Raw genomic sequence first — 13120 nt, forward strand, 5'->3', positions numbered from 1 at the left:
CAGTTACTCATCACAGGGGGCTTTGAGATGCGCCAGTGGGCTAGCAACATCCCAGAGGTCATTGAGCACCTTCCATCTGACATGAGATCTGAGTGCAGTGACCTATGGCTTTCCCTATCCAGCATGGAACTACAGGAGCCAACTCTTGGGTTACGTTGGGATTGCCTCCACGACTCCCTGAAGTACAAACATAGAACAGTGGAAAGAACCGAGCCCACATTAAGGAACGTCTATAAGGTGCTTGCCTGTCAATATGACCCCCTAGGTTATATTGTACCGTTTACCACCAGAGCCAAGATTCTGGTTCAGGATCTTTGGAAGGAACAGATCGGCTGGGATGAGCCAATTCAGCCACAGAGTCTCCGTAACAGATGGCTTGTCTGGGAACAAGAGATTCCAGAACTCCTCCACATGGAATTCCCCAGATGTTATGCACCAGCTTCTGCAGACTCGCCATCATCAACCAGAGGCTTGCACATATTCTGTGATGCTTCTGAGAGAGCCTATGGGTCTGTCGCTTACCTAAGAACAGAAGACAGCCAGATTAAAATCCATGTCTCCTTTGTTCTGGCCAGGTCACGTGTGGCGCCAAAGAAACAGCTGTCCATGCCACGGCTAGAGCTGAGTGCTGCCCTCACTGGCTAGCTAGCCAGTGTTCTTCGCACCAAACTCACCTTACCCATCAGGAATATAACACTCTGGTCCGACTCTACTACAGTTCTACACTGGATCAGGTCGCAATCTTGTCACTATAAGGTCTTTGTGGGTACTCGAGTGGCAGAGATACAGAGCCTTACGGACGTGAACAACTGGAGGTATGTGGACAGTGCTTCAAGACCTTGAAGGAGCTGTCCCGACCACATCGTTGGCATAAATGCCCTGATTTCCTGTGTTACACGGAAGATCACTGGCCAACCAGTCCATTATTCTATCCAGAGACAGATGATGGTGAGCTAAAGAAATCATCCTTCTGTGGACATGTAACTTTTGACACCTGTCCTTAACTCCCTGATGTGAGCCAGTTCTCCACGTGGAAGGATCTGATGCAGACAACCACACGGTCCCTTCACGGGGCGGCTGAGCCAAATTCTGTCCCACCTAGTAAAGCAGCTGACTGCATCAAGGCAGAGAACCTCCTCCTTAGAAGGGCGCAGTGGGAATCATTCCAGAGGAGGTCAAGGCTCTCATGTCCGACCGACCTTCACCAGCCTCAAGTCGTCTGGGCTCCCTTTCTGCAGAGTATGACAAGGACTCGTTAGAGTCGGAGGGAGGTTACGGAAAGCAGAGCAGTTACCGCAAGACACCATCCACCCAGTTTTGCTGGATCCCAAGCATCCACTAACCAACCTGATCATTCAGGATTTAGATGAGACTCTCCTGCATCCTGGGCCCAAGAGGGTCTTAGGTGAGCTGCGTCGTTGGTTCTGGATCCTGCGGGGGAGGGAAGCGGTAAAGAAGTGTCAGATACGTTGCATGCAATGCCAGGCATGGCGGGCTAAACCTTCTGTTCCTAAGATGGCAGATTTACCACCTGCGCCTCTACAAACCACCATTCTACTCAACTGGAGTTGATTGTTTTGGTCCATTTACAGTCAAGATTGGACGGCGAATGGAGAAACTCTGGGGCATCATTTTCAAGTGTTTGACAACCCGCTGCGTGCACTTAGAACTCCTAGAGAGCTTAGACACCAATGCCTTTCTGTCTCTACGACGTTTCATCTCTAGAAGAGGCAAACCTTTCGAGGTCTTGTCTGATAATGGGACCAACTTCACCGGTGGATACAGAGAGCCACGTGAGGCCTTCGAGGCAATGGGCCCTCAACTGAAGGAACAGTTGGCAGAACAGCAGATAGAATTCTGTTTCAATCCCCCAGGTGCTCCTCACTTCGGTGGAACATGGGAGAGAGAAGTGAGATCTGTTAAGACCGCTCTCAAAGTGGTACTTAAAGAACAGACCGTGTCTGAAGCAGTGTTCCGCATGGTTTTAGTGGAAGTGGAGGGCCTCCTGAATGCTAAGCCCTTTGGGTATATCTCGACAGACGTGGCTGATCCGGAGCCCATCACGCCTAGCATCCTGCTAATGGGACGTTATGATGCATCTCTTCCACAAGCTGTTTACGATCCTAGTAACACCCTGGAGAATCGTCGATGGAGGCATAGCCAAGTCCTCGTTGACCACTTCTGGTCCAGATTTATCAGGCACTATCTGCCTAGCCTGCAGGAGAGACAGAAATGGCTGAAGGATGGAAAACAGCTCCAACCAAATCAAGTGGTGCTCATTGTCGATCCACAGCTCCCACGGGCTTCATGACCTGTCGGAAAAGTGCTAACCACTTACCCAGGGGCTGATGGACGCGTTCATACCGCTGCCATCAAGGTCAAAGATCGGACATACGTCCGACCGGTAGCTCGGCTGGTCCAGCTGCCTAAACTGGAAGACGCGGCCAAAGATTCAGATACTTAAGTGGACTTTCTATCTTGGATTCGACTGTGCGTAGACAGTCGGGGGCGGCTATGTTAGAAAGTCCTTGTTGTTTAGATGTTTCCCTTTGGAAACTGTTCATTTATATTGTGTTTTCAGTGCAATGTCATATGTCTGACGTTCATGAACGCACCATATATGTTCGAAGATCCATTGAATGCACCACACCTGCGTGTGAGATGGCTGAGAGTTTTTCCTACTGATGCAGCAGCGTACAGCTCATTATTTCCCGTTTTTTCCCTAGAATTCATCCTTTACATGTGTTTGCCTAGTGGACTTGCTGTGTGTACATGTCAGAAGGTGAGTTTGATGGTGTTTCATTTGCTGTATGGTGTTATTTGCATATTTCATGATTATATGTCTAATGTTAAGCATTTTATGCTGCTTGATGTTCAGCTACTAAGCTAATTTTCACCACGTTTAATGTGTGCTGTATTCATGCTCACAATATATAAGTCATAGGTGTTATTGCTAAATACAATCTTTCATGTTTGGATATACATATTTTATGTATATTTGTATGGTGTTTTGCACTGATTGTTGTTTGTATTCCTCTGTAGAACCACAGTAAATCTACAACAAAACCAGACATCAGCTTCCGTGTCTATTAACGGGGACACATTCCATACACCTTGCCGCTCTAAACCAGCTAATTCCTGGAGAACACCTCATCTCCTTTTTAGAAAGTTTTAAGATTAGTCTTAAAAGTAGACAGGGTGTCTGCCTCACGAACCAAAACTGGGAGTTGGTTTCACAGGAGAGGAGCCTGATAGCTAAAGGATCTGCCTCCCATTCTACTTTTAGAGACTCTAGGAATCACCAGCAGACCTGCAGTCTGAGAGCGAAGTGCTCTGTTAGGAACATACGGGGTAATCAATGATCAAGCTCCAGCATATATCAGAGCTCTAAGGGCTTTATACGTTAGAAGAAGAATTTTAAATTGTATTCTTGATTTAACAGGAAGTCAATGAAGGGAAGATAAAATTGGAGAAATATGATCCCTTTTGTTGATTTTCATCACAACTCTTGCTGCAGCATTTTGGATCAGCTGAAGACTTTGAACTGCATTTTGTGGACTTCCTGATGGCAAAGAATTACAATGGTCCAGCCTTGAAGTAACAAATGCATGGACTAGTTTTTCAGCATTGCTCCTGGACAGAATGTTTCTAATTTTGGCAATATTCCGGGGGTGAAAAAAGGAAACTCTGGAAACCTGTTTAATATGGGATTTAAATGACATGTCTTGCTCAAAAATAACAAATGCATGGACTAGTTTTTCAGCATTGCTCCTGGACAGAATGTTTCTAATTTTGGCAATATTCCGGGGGTGAAAAAAGGAAACTCTGGAAACCTGTTTAATATGGGATTTAAATGACATGTCTTGGTCAAAAATAACACCAAGATTTTTTACTTTATTACCCGAGGCCAAGTTAATGCCATCCAGATTAAGTGATTAAGAACTTCATTTTTTGAAGACTCTGGTCCAAAGATTACGACTTCTGTCTTGTCAAAATTTAAATACAGAAAATTTAAAGTCATCCAGCTTTTGATGTCATCAAGACATGCCTGTAGTTGAAGTAATTGATTGGATTCACCAGGATTTATGGACAAATTGTCATCAGCATAACAAGGGAAATTAATCCTATGCTGACTGATCATTTTGCCAATCGGAAGCATATATATAGTAAAGAGAATCGGTCCAAGAACTGAACCCTGTGGTACTCCAAGAGTTTGAAGAAGATTTATTATTAACATGAACAAATTGGAATCTGTCCAACAGATAAGATTTAAACCAGCCTAATGCTTTCCCCTTAATCCCTACAGTATGCTCAAATCTTTGTAGGAGAATATTGTGATCAACTGTATCAAATGCAGCACTGAGATCTAACAGGACAAATACAGACACAAGTCCATTATCTGAGGCCATGAGAATATCATTAGTGACCTTCACCAGAGCTGTTTCAGTGCTATGATCATATAATACCAAACTGAAAATACTGTTTCTGATCTGAACCTTGTATGTGTAATGACAAAACAGCTGCCTTTCTCAGAGGGGGCAAAGGGACTGGCAGAAGATGCAGAGGCCAGGAATTCCCAAAGTATTTCAAATGATAGGGACTGGATGATTACTAGCAGCTCAAAAATGCCTTATTTTGCCTAAAACTAATTTGCACCCCAGGTCCACGTTTTGTTTTTGCTCAGGCTCCTGCATCCTCCAGTGTTTTGTAAGTTTTGGATTTTCATTAAATTCACCCATAACAGCTCCCTGCCTTTTTCTCTCTGCTTTTTGGGTCCTGCAACAACCACTACCCATGCATGACAGGTCAAAAACTACAGAGGCTGATATAAGATCTGTTGAGTAGGACAATATGTTGTTATCCCATCCCAGCGTACCAGGTTCACTCCCTTCAACCATCACACACTTGAGCCCCAGGCCAGGTCCTTCCTCTTGGTCCACAGCCACTGGCTCCCCTTTTCAGCGTCCTTGGAGAGGTCCTTGATTGCCTGCCAGTGGGCCTTCCCTCGCACCCCCAGAGTAGCCTAGAAGTTGAGCTGGCTATGAATCCCCTGCAGCCTACTTCCACTGGGCATACCTTCACGTTCCATCCTTGTTGTTGGGCTTCTGCTGCAAGATTGGTGTATCTCAGCTTCTTCTGCTCACCCTCCCAGGGTACCGTGAGCTCAATGATGTACACCAGCTTGAGTGAGGAAGACCACAGAACGAGGTCTGGACGCAGGTTGGTGGATGCAATTTCCGGTGGAAAGCACAGCTTTTTATCCAGGTCTGCCAGCATTTTCCAGTCCTGTGCTCTGCCCAGCTGCCCAATGTCAGCCCTACTGGTGATGGTGAAGCTGGCTTGACCCTCTCAAACAAAAAGTGTTGGCTGCCGGTGGGATGGAGGCAGGGGGTGCACATTTGCACTCATCTGCTGGCATTCCAGCACTGCTTCAAGACTTCTGAGCACCTGGTTGTGTCGCCAGGTGTAGCGACCTTGGGTAAGACTGGTCTTGCATCCCACTAAGATGTGCTTTAGTGTTGCTGGGCTTGGGCACAAGGAGCATGTGGGGTTGTCGCCATACCATTGGCTTAGGTTTGCAGGTGATGGTAAAACATCATAAGCAGCTCTTATGGTAAAGCTTGCCTTCCCCATAGATCTTTCCAGGAGAGCTTTCTTTTATCAACTCCTTCCCATGCCATCCACTGCCCTTGCTTCACCTGTGCCACGGCTTGTGTGCGCCTTGCTGCTTCCTCTTCCTGCCGTACCTCTTGGACCACCAGCTTGCGCTTCTGAGCTGGAATGGCCTTGCTCCAAGTTGGTCTGCTAGTGCCAAGGCCAAGACCACTCATCCCCTCCTGAACATGTCCCACGATGTCCCGATGTCGGAGTGCTGCCTTTGCCTGCTCTGTAGCAGCTAGCGGGGTCCACTTTCTCCCAGTGCCCAAGATGGGTGCTGCTTGGGACACAAGTGGGTCACTGGAGTCTTGGAGCGTCATTTCCAGTCTGACCTTGGCACACCTGTACTCCTCTGCCAGGCTAGTGATGGGAAGTTCCAGCATTCCTCTGCCATAAAGCCCAATGCTACTGAGGCACCTGGGAAGGCCAAGCCACTTCCTGGCATAGGCGCTGACCAGCCTCTCCAGTTTTTCCACCTTTGAGAGTGGAACCTCGTAGAGGGTTAGTGGCCAGAGGAGACGTGGCAGGAGTCCATACTGCACACACCAGAGCTTGAGCTTGCTAGGAAGCAAGGTTCTGTCAATGTTCTCTAGGGCGCTGGCTATGTCCTTCCTGAGCTGGTCTACTTGCTCTTTGTCTTTGAGGGAGGCATCATACCATCACCCCAGGCTCTTCATGTGCTTCTCGGTGACCGTTGAATGGGTTCATCATCAATGTGGAAGCAGTGGTCTGACAGCCTCCCCTTGACGATAGAGATGCTTCTGGACTTGCTTGGCTTGATTTTCAAGCGAGCCCGCTCGATGTTCTCTTGGAGTTTTCCCAGTAGCCGTACTGTGCAAGCCTTGGTCACAGTAAGTGTGGTGAGGTCATCCATGCAAGCCCTGACTGGGGGCAGCCTCAGCCCAGGTCTTATTCGCTGTCCGCCTACCACCCATCGAGATGCCCATATTATGACCTCCATGGTCAGGGTGAATGCCAGGGGGGGGGGGGGTGGTGCAACCGGCCATGATTCCCACTTCCAGATGTTGCCATGTTGTGGTGTATTCTGCTGTCGTCACACAGAGCTGGACGTCCTGGAAGTAGGCCTTGACCAGGGCTGAAAGGGCTGATGGGACTTTGAAGTAATCAAAGGCTGTCCACAGGAGGTCGTGAGGGACTGAGCCAAAAGTGTTTGCAAGGTCCAGGAATACTACGTGGAGATCTGTCCCCTCCTTCCTGGCGAGCTGGATTTGATGCCAGATTATGCTGGCGTGCTCCACACGTCCTGTGTTCGTTACCAGGTTGTCAGTCAGTGAGCCATCTTCCGCCCCCGCTCTTGCAGGCTCTGGGGGTGTTTTCCTCTTAGAATTCTTCGTAGCCAAGTTTGGGTGGGACCCATACACCACTCATGCTGGACCCCGCCACCATGGGTAGCTAGCCCATGGTGGCCCCAGTGGGGTCTATTCCCTTCTGTCAGCTGTCTTTCCATGCTGTCACAAGGTCTTCCCCTTGTTGCCAGCTGCACTTTCACCTGGTTAACCAGACGATCAGATCTGTTGAGTAGGACAAAATGTTGTTATCCCAACAGATACCTAAGGCAACGACGAGACACTGTGGCTATCAAGTGGGTATAAATGATATAAATGATGCAAAAGTAAACAAATATAATGAGAAAATGCAAGAAAGAATATTAAAACAAACTAATTGATAATAAGGGCAATATAAATATATTATAAAGACCAAATTATCATAATAACTATCCAAAATATTTTATTGAAAATTATATTGAAATTAACAACATGGAAGAAGCAGCTCAGACTTCCAACAATATTTTGCTTATGCTGGTCCTGATCTAGCTGTATAAATACCTGACTAAAGGAAGGGCAAACCTAAACTGAGGGAGCTAATAGAAACCAATTGTCACTCAGTGTGCCCTGACGCTACGGAAAAAACTAATTTCAGCCGCTTGTATCCTGCAGCTCATTCTTTCGGTCATGACCCAAAGCTCATGACCATAGATGAGGGTAGGAACGTAGATTGATTGGAAAATCAAGAGCTTTGCCTTTTGACTCAGCTCTCTCTTCACCACAACAGACTAGTGCAGCGCCCGCTTCACAGCAGATGCAGCACCAATCCGCCTGTCAATCTCCTGCTCCATCTTTCCCTCATTCGTGAACAAGACCCCAAGATACTTAAACTCTCACCGGAAACAAGTCTGACTTACTGCCAGCAAGGCGGACCAAGCACTGACACCGGTCATCCAGCAACCTTAAAGGGCCCGGTACTCCATACTTCCGGAGTACCCCCCACAGGATTCCCTGAGGGACACGGTCAAATGCCTTCTCCAGGTCCACAAAGCACATGTAGATTGCTTAGGCAAACTCCCATGCACCCTCCAGGATAATTCATATAAATGCAAATGGATTTCTTTAAATATTTAGAACCTTGGTAGTCACATGCAAGGTTTAAAGCCAATGCAACCCGATCACGTGAATTGGTTGCATTAGTCTCGAATAGGCCAAATAAAACGTAGGACTGAAACATATCAAAATGCTAAACTAAGACTGTACTACATTTCCCCCTGTGGGCATGTGGCTGTTACACATTTTTCAGTGACTTCATTAGATTTTTGACAAAAGGTGCTTCAGAGTAAAAAGGACAAATCACTTTGGGCTGAGCATTAGTGGTGAGGAAATAGAGAGAGTCACAAATTTTGGATTTTGTAAGTTCAAATAACAGAGGATCATGCTTGGAGCCTGAATGGTTCACACCCCTTGTGAAGTCCCAATAGAGACTTCACTCCAAAATGAGCTTCACAAAAAGCTGCTGAGTAACATTTGAAGTCCACCCTGATATATTGCTGCACAGTGAGGTGTTCCACAGCTGCAATGTTACAAACAGCATAAACTTACAGTCCATAATTAAGGCAACTTACAATAATTTGAATCTGAATAATGAAAAACCAGGTCAGACTCGACATAGTTAAGTCCTTAAAGGATCACACACAAAGAAAAATAACCAGGAGGAAATATCCCCCACCTGGTGGGCTCACACACACAAAGACTTAGTGTCATGTGGTGGCGTTTTAATTTGTCTGTACAACTCTTCCTCTCAGCTGAACGGATTGTGAATTTTGACCTTTGCCCTAGCGTGGATAATTTATTTATTTATGTTATCATTGTTTGATGCTTTCGGTTGTTCTCTTGATGTTGGTTAAACTTACTTTCTAACACTGGTGATTTGGTAAATAAGGTATGGTAGGTTTTTGTTTTAAGCTATATCATAATGGTATTTACATTACTTCTACTCTCCTATGTGATTTCTTCAGAAATATAGTGAGCTTATCATTGTGCGCACATGTGTAAGTAATCCATTGCTGCACCAACATACAGATGAGTTTACAGGCAGAGTGAAAGCCAGAGGGAGGGCAGATTGTTTTCTAGAAACTGTGCTGTTGGCATAGATGAATACACAAACATACACTTTCTTTTCCATCTCATTCTCACATTCTCTACTTATTTGTGTTTTAATCAACCACAAAGTCTCTCCTCCTTCATTCCTTCCCGCAGCGATGCATGCTAGCTGCTCTCCTTTCTGTCCGATTTGATGCTCTGATGCTAACATGCTGTGACATGATACACTGACACTACTTTATGGAATCAATATTAAATTCACAGCCTTTGACACTGAGGGCCAAAACACACTTCCTGACTACTCCAGTGGGTCTGTGTGTTTACTCTGGTCTTTGTGGCCTCATTAGGAGTTTTTCTTGTAAAAATAAGTAGCGTTGCAATGAAAAGTAGCCCTTGTGGGAAGCAGTCTATCATAATAATGAAGCAGAACATTAAATGCTGACGTTTTCATGAGGTTCTAGGTGTAGGACATGAAAACTAATGGTGATTGAGACTAGTTGCTGTGTATAATAATAATAATTATTACTTACAAAGTACTATCCTTTGGATTAGGGATGCTGCTGATTACAATACCGATCACCTGTAAAGGCCGATCACTGCTGATCACCAATGCCCATCACATAGATTAGCAGTAAATTTTAATTTATTTGTTTACAAGTACTACAGGCTATGTAACCTGGAAGAATGAAGCATAAAAATCACATTCATTTAGACAAAAATATTATTACTTACTTTTTCAAGAGAAATCCAAAACATTTGCAGGGATAATAAAGTAAAAAAAACAGCTAAAGAAAACTGCCACCATAAATACAATCTATAACAGATTCAAAACATTAGGGCTTTTAACAAGCCAAATAATCCAGAAATTAAAATCACAGAATTTTGCAAGTCAAATAATGCCAAGTAAAAAAGAACATTCAAAAACAAATGTTTGCATTTAAATAAACTCAGTTATTTAATCTGAACTATATGAGAGATGCTTTGTGCATGAACTGTTGTGCAATTTCAAAGTGTTTAACATTGTTATAATTTATTTTAAAAGAAACCAAAATAACGGATATGTTGCTTGACATGTAAAAACAAAAAAAATAGCACATTTTCTGTTTTCTGCATTCACCGATGACATATTTTTCATGGCAATCGGCCAATAATTATCTGTGACCGATCAATCGGAACACCACTATTTTGGATATGTTTCCAAGCATTTGTTCGTTGTACAACTGCTATCACACTGACAAATGTGTCAACCACAACTTTTCTAAAATGGAAGCTGATATTTTTTATTAAACAATTTTTTTTGCAGAATCTATTTGTTTGTGTGGATTTCAGTAATATTCAGTGCTTCCTTTCTATAATCACATAATTTTTTAAACAAAAAAGTCCCCAGATGTTATCGTTATGAGAACCTCTGTAACTTCATGCAGTGGGTTATTAATTGGTAAATTATATTTTGAACTTTTTCTGAATTTGGAATAGCTCATAACATAATTTTGTCTGCAGTAATTAGTGGAAAACAAACGTTTTCTGTGTGCATATTTGTGGATATGTGTGTTCATTCAAGTGTGTGAGTGAGGAGCCTTGTGAATATGTTTGTGTGTGTAGTGAGGGTATATATTAGAGCAGATGAGGTTATGTTTCATAGCATGGTCTCAGCATCGATGAAAACACTGCAAAAAAGCATGCAAACTTTGAAAAAAAAATAGACAGGAAGGCAGGACAGAAAGCGGGACAATATACATTAATTACTGCATTTTCTAAAACTGTTTAACTACGTACATGGACGGAGTCAGTGAAAAACTACTCAAACACAAAATCAAATACACCCACAATAAGATACACGCATTTTTGGCCAATTCATCGCTTCTCCATTTTGTATCTTTGTAGTTTAGGTTGTTTTACATCAGAGTTTTGTGGTGCAAAAAGGAGCCATCTGTGACCAGATGTTTTGTAGTGTATATGCATCAATTTGTACCTGGTTGGGGTAAGTAACTGTCATGACTGAGGTTGGACCGGAACGCAGACAATAGCTCGGGAGGCGCATGTTGAGTAGAGAGTGATTTATTAAATTAATAACAAGATTTACAGGTTGGAAAAAGGTGAACAAGCTGACTGGAAACCAATGATCAGGAGCATAGGACGAATGATGGAGGACCTAAAAATAAATCTGACAGAGTGACCTGAACTTAAAGGGTAGGCTATAAGGGGAAACAATAGGTAAATAATAGGGCACAGGTGAACTGAGGGATGTAATCAGGCTGAAGGAACGGGGGACAATAAGCTGGCAGGTGTGGGAAATAAACAGAACCTAGCAGGGGGCAAGATAATGAGCCAAGCCTGGGAGGCATCTAAACAAACCATGAAGGAACAGATATAACAGAATACCAGAAATAAAGGACCATAAGCCAACTGAATCTAACAACACACTTATAAAATATAGCATGGGAAATGAGCTAAAAAAATGGCATGTATAAATAAGGATCCAACAAAATACTGAACTAATAAGAACAGAAGAGTTAACAGAAAACTAAACATGCGACACATATAAGGATCTCTAACTAAACTAATACTTAGAAAGGAAAGCGCTAACCAATAACCAGATATATAATAAACATAAATTAAGAACAGAAACTAAACAGATGATAACACAAATAATCAAATAATAATAGACAAGAGTAACAAAACAGACCGCTGGATCCCCAAGGAGCTACCATAAGTAACAACACCCGAGGGGATCCTGACAGTAACTGCTTAAATACTTCACGATTTAAAGTAATTTCTCTTATCTATTCACAGGCTGTGTGGGTATGTGTTTCCAGTAAATCTTTAAGCAAGAACTTACTTAGAGCTGTTTCAACTAGATTATTGCTCTTATTCACAGCAATCCTCTGAGTCCTCTTAGAGAGTTCCTATCTTAGACAAACAATTTTTGCCAAGGAGATTTAGCTTATGTATCGTATAGCATTGACAGTACATGTTGAGATAATTGTGATCATTAGGTGGTGCAAACCGTAGCAGCTATAGTTTGTTTTAAACCTAATTCTGGTTTACGTTTAACTCAGCCAGTGTTCGATAATGCTATGAGTGTCATTACAGCATTAAGAGGGAAGAGTAATGTTGATTTAATGGCGTTTGTTTAACTTAGGTGAAAGTAACTGTCAGGATGCAGCTTGTTGGCTGCATGCTGAGCCTCTCTCCCTCTCTCTCTTTCCTGCGCAGCCTGATTGGTTCCACCTGTCAGGCTGCAATCAACCTCCAACTGCTCCCACCTGGTTCCACCCTTATTTATACTCACCTCAGTCTGTCCTTGCTCGTCGGTCCGTAGTGTTCACTCCTGCTCAGTCTCTGCCAGTATCCTGTGTCAGCTCAGTTTTTGTTGCAGTCAGCCTGAAGACGTTGCTTCAACTTGGTTTTTGTTCAAGTCATTTCCCTAAGACTCTGCTCAGCTCTGCTCCATCGGAAGTTCTCAATTCCTGCCCTCGTCTCCTGAGCTGTTCCACGTTCTCAAGTTCCTGAGCTGTTCCACGTTCCCAAGTTCCCACAGCTGCTCCACGTTCTCAAGTTCTGCAGCTGTTTCCACGGTCTCATGTTCTGCAGCTGCTCGACGGTCAAGTCCGCAACTGCTCCACGTTCTCAAGTTCTGCAGCTGTTTCCACGTTCTCAAGTTCCTGAGCTGTTTCCACGTTCTCAAGTTCCCGCTGCTGTTCCACGGTCTCAAGTTCTGCAGCTGCTCGACGGTCAAGTACCGCAGCTGTTCCACGGTTTCAAGTCCTCCGCTCCAGAGTTTCCTCCCGGTCAATCACCCATTACTCCTCCTGTCAGCCAGCTTCTGCACCCTTCATCTCCGTCCATAAAGACTCTGGTTCCTCTCGTCATAAACCCTCCATTCTGTTCAATAAACTCACTTCAAGAACTAGCTCTGTGTGTGCGTGCTGTGTCCGGGTTCATCCAAAGACAAATCTTGACAGTAACAAACTTATGTAAACAATGACCACAGAAACACGTCACTTGCAGTCGTTTGTCCGCTTACTGTGCCCTCTAGCCTCCCAATTTACCGATTTGAGTCTAATTAT

The sequence above is a fragment of the Fundulus heteroclitus genome, chromosome 19 (assembly GCF_011125445.2).
Source record: "Fundulus heteroclitus isolate FHET01 chromosome 19, MU-UCD_Fhet_4.1, whole genome shotgun sequence".
Classification (NCBI taxonomy): domain Eukaryota; kingdom Metazoa; phylum Chordata; class Actinopteri; order Cyprinodontiformes; family Fundulidae; genus Fundulus; species Fundulus heteroclitus.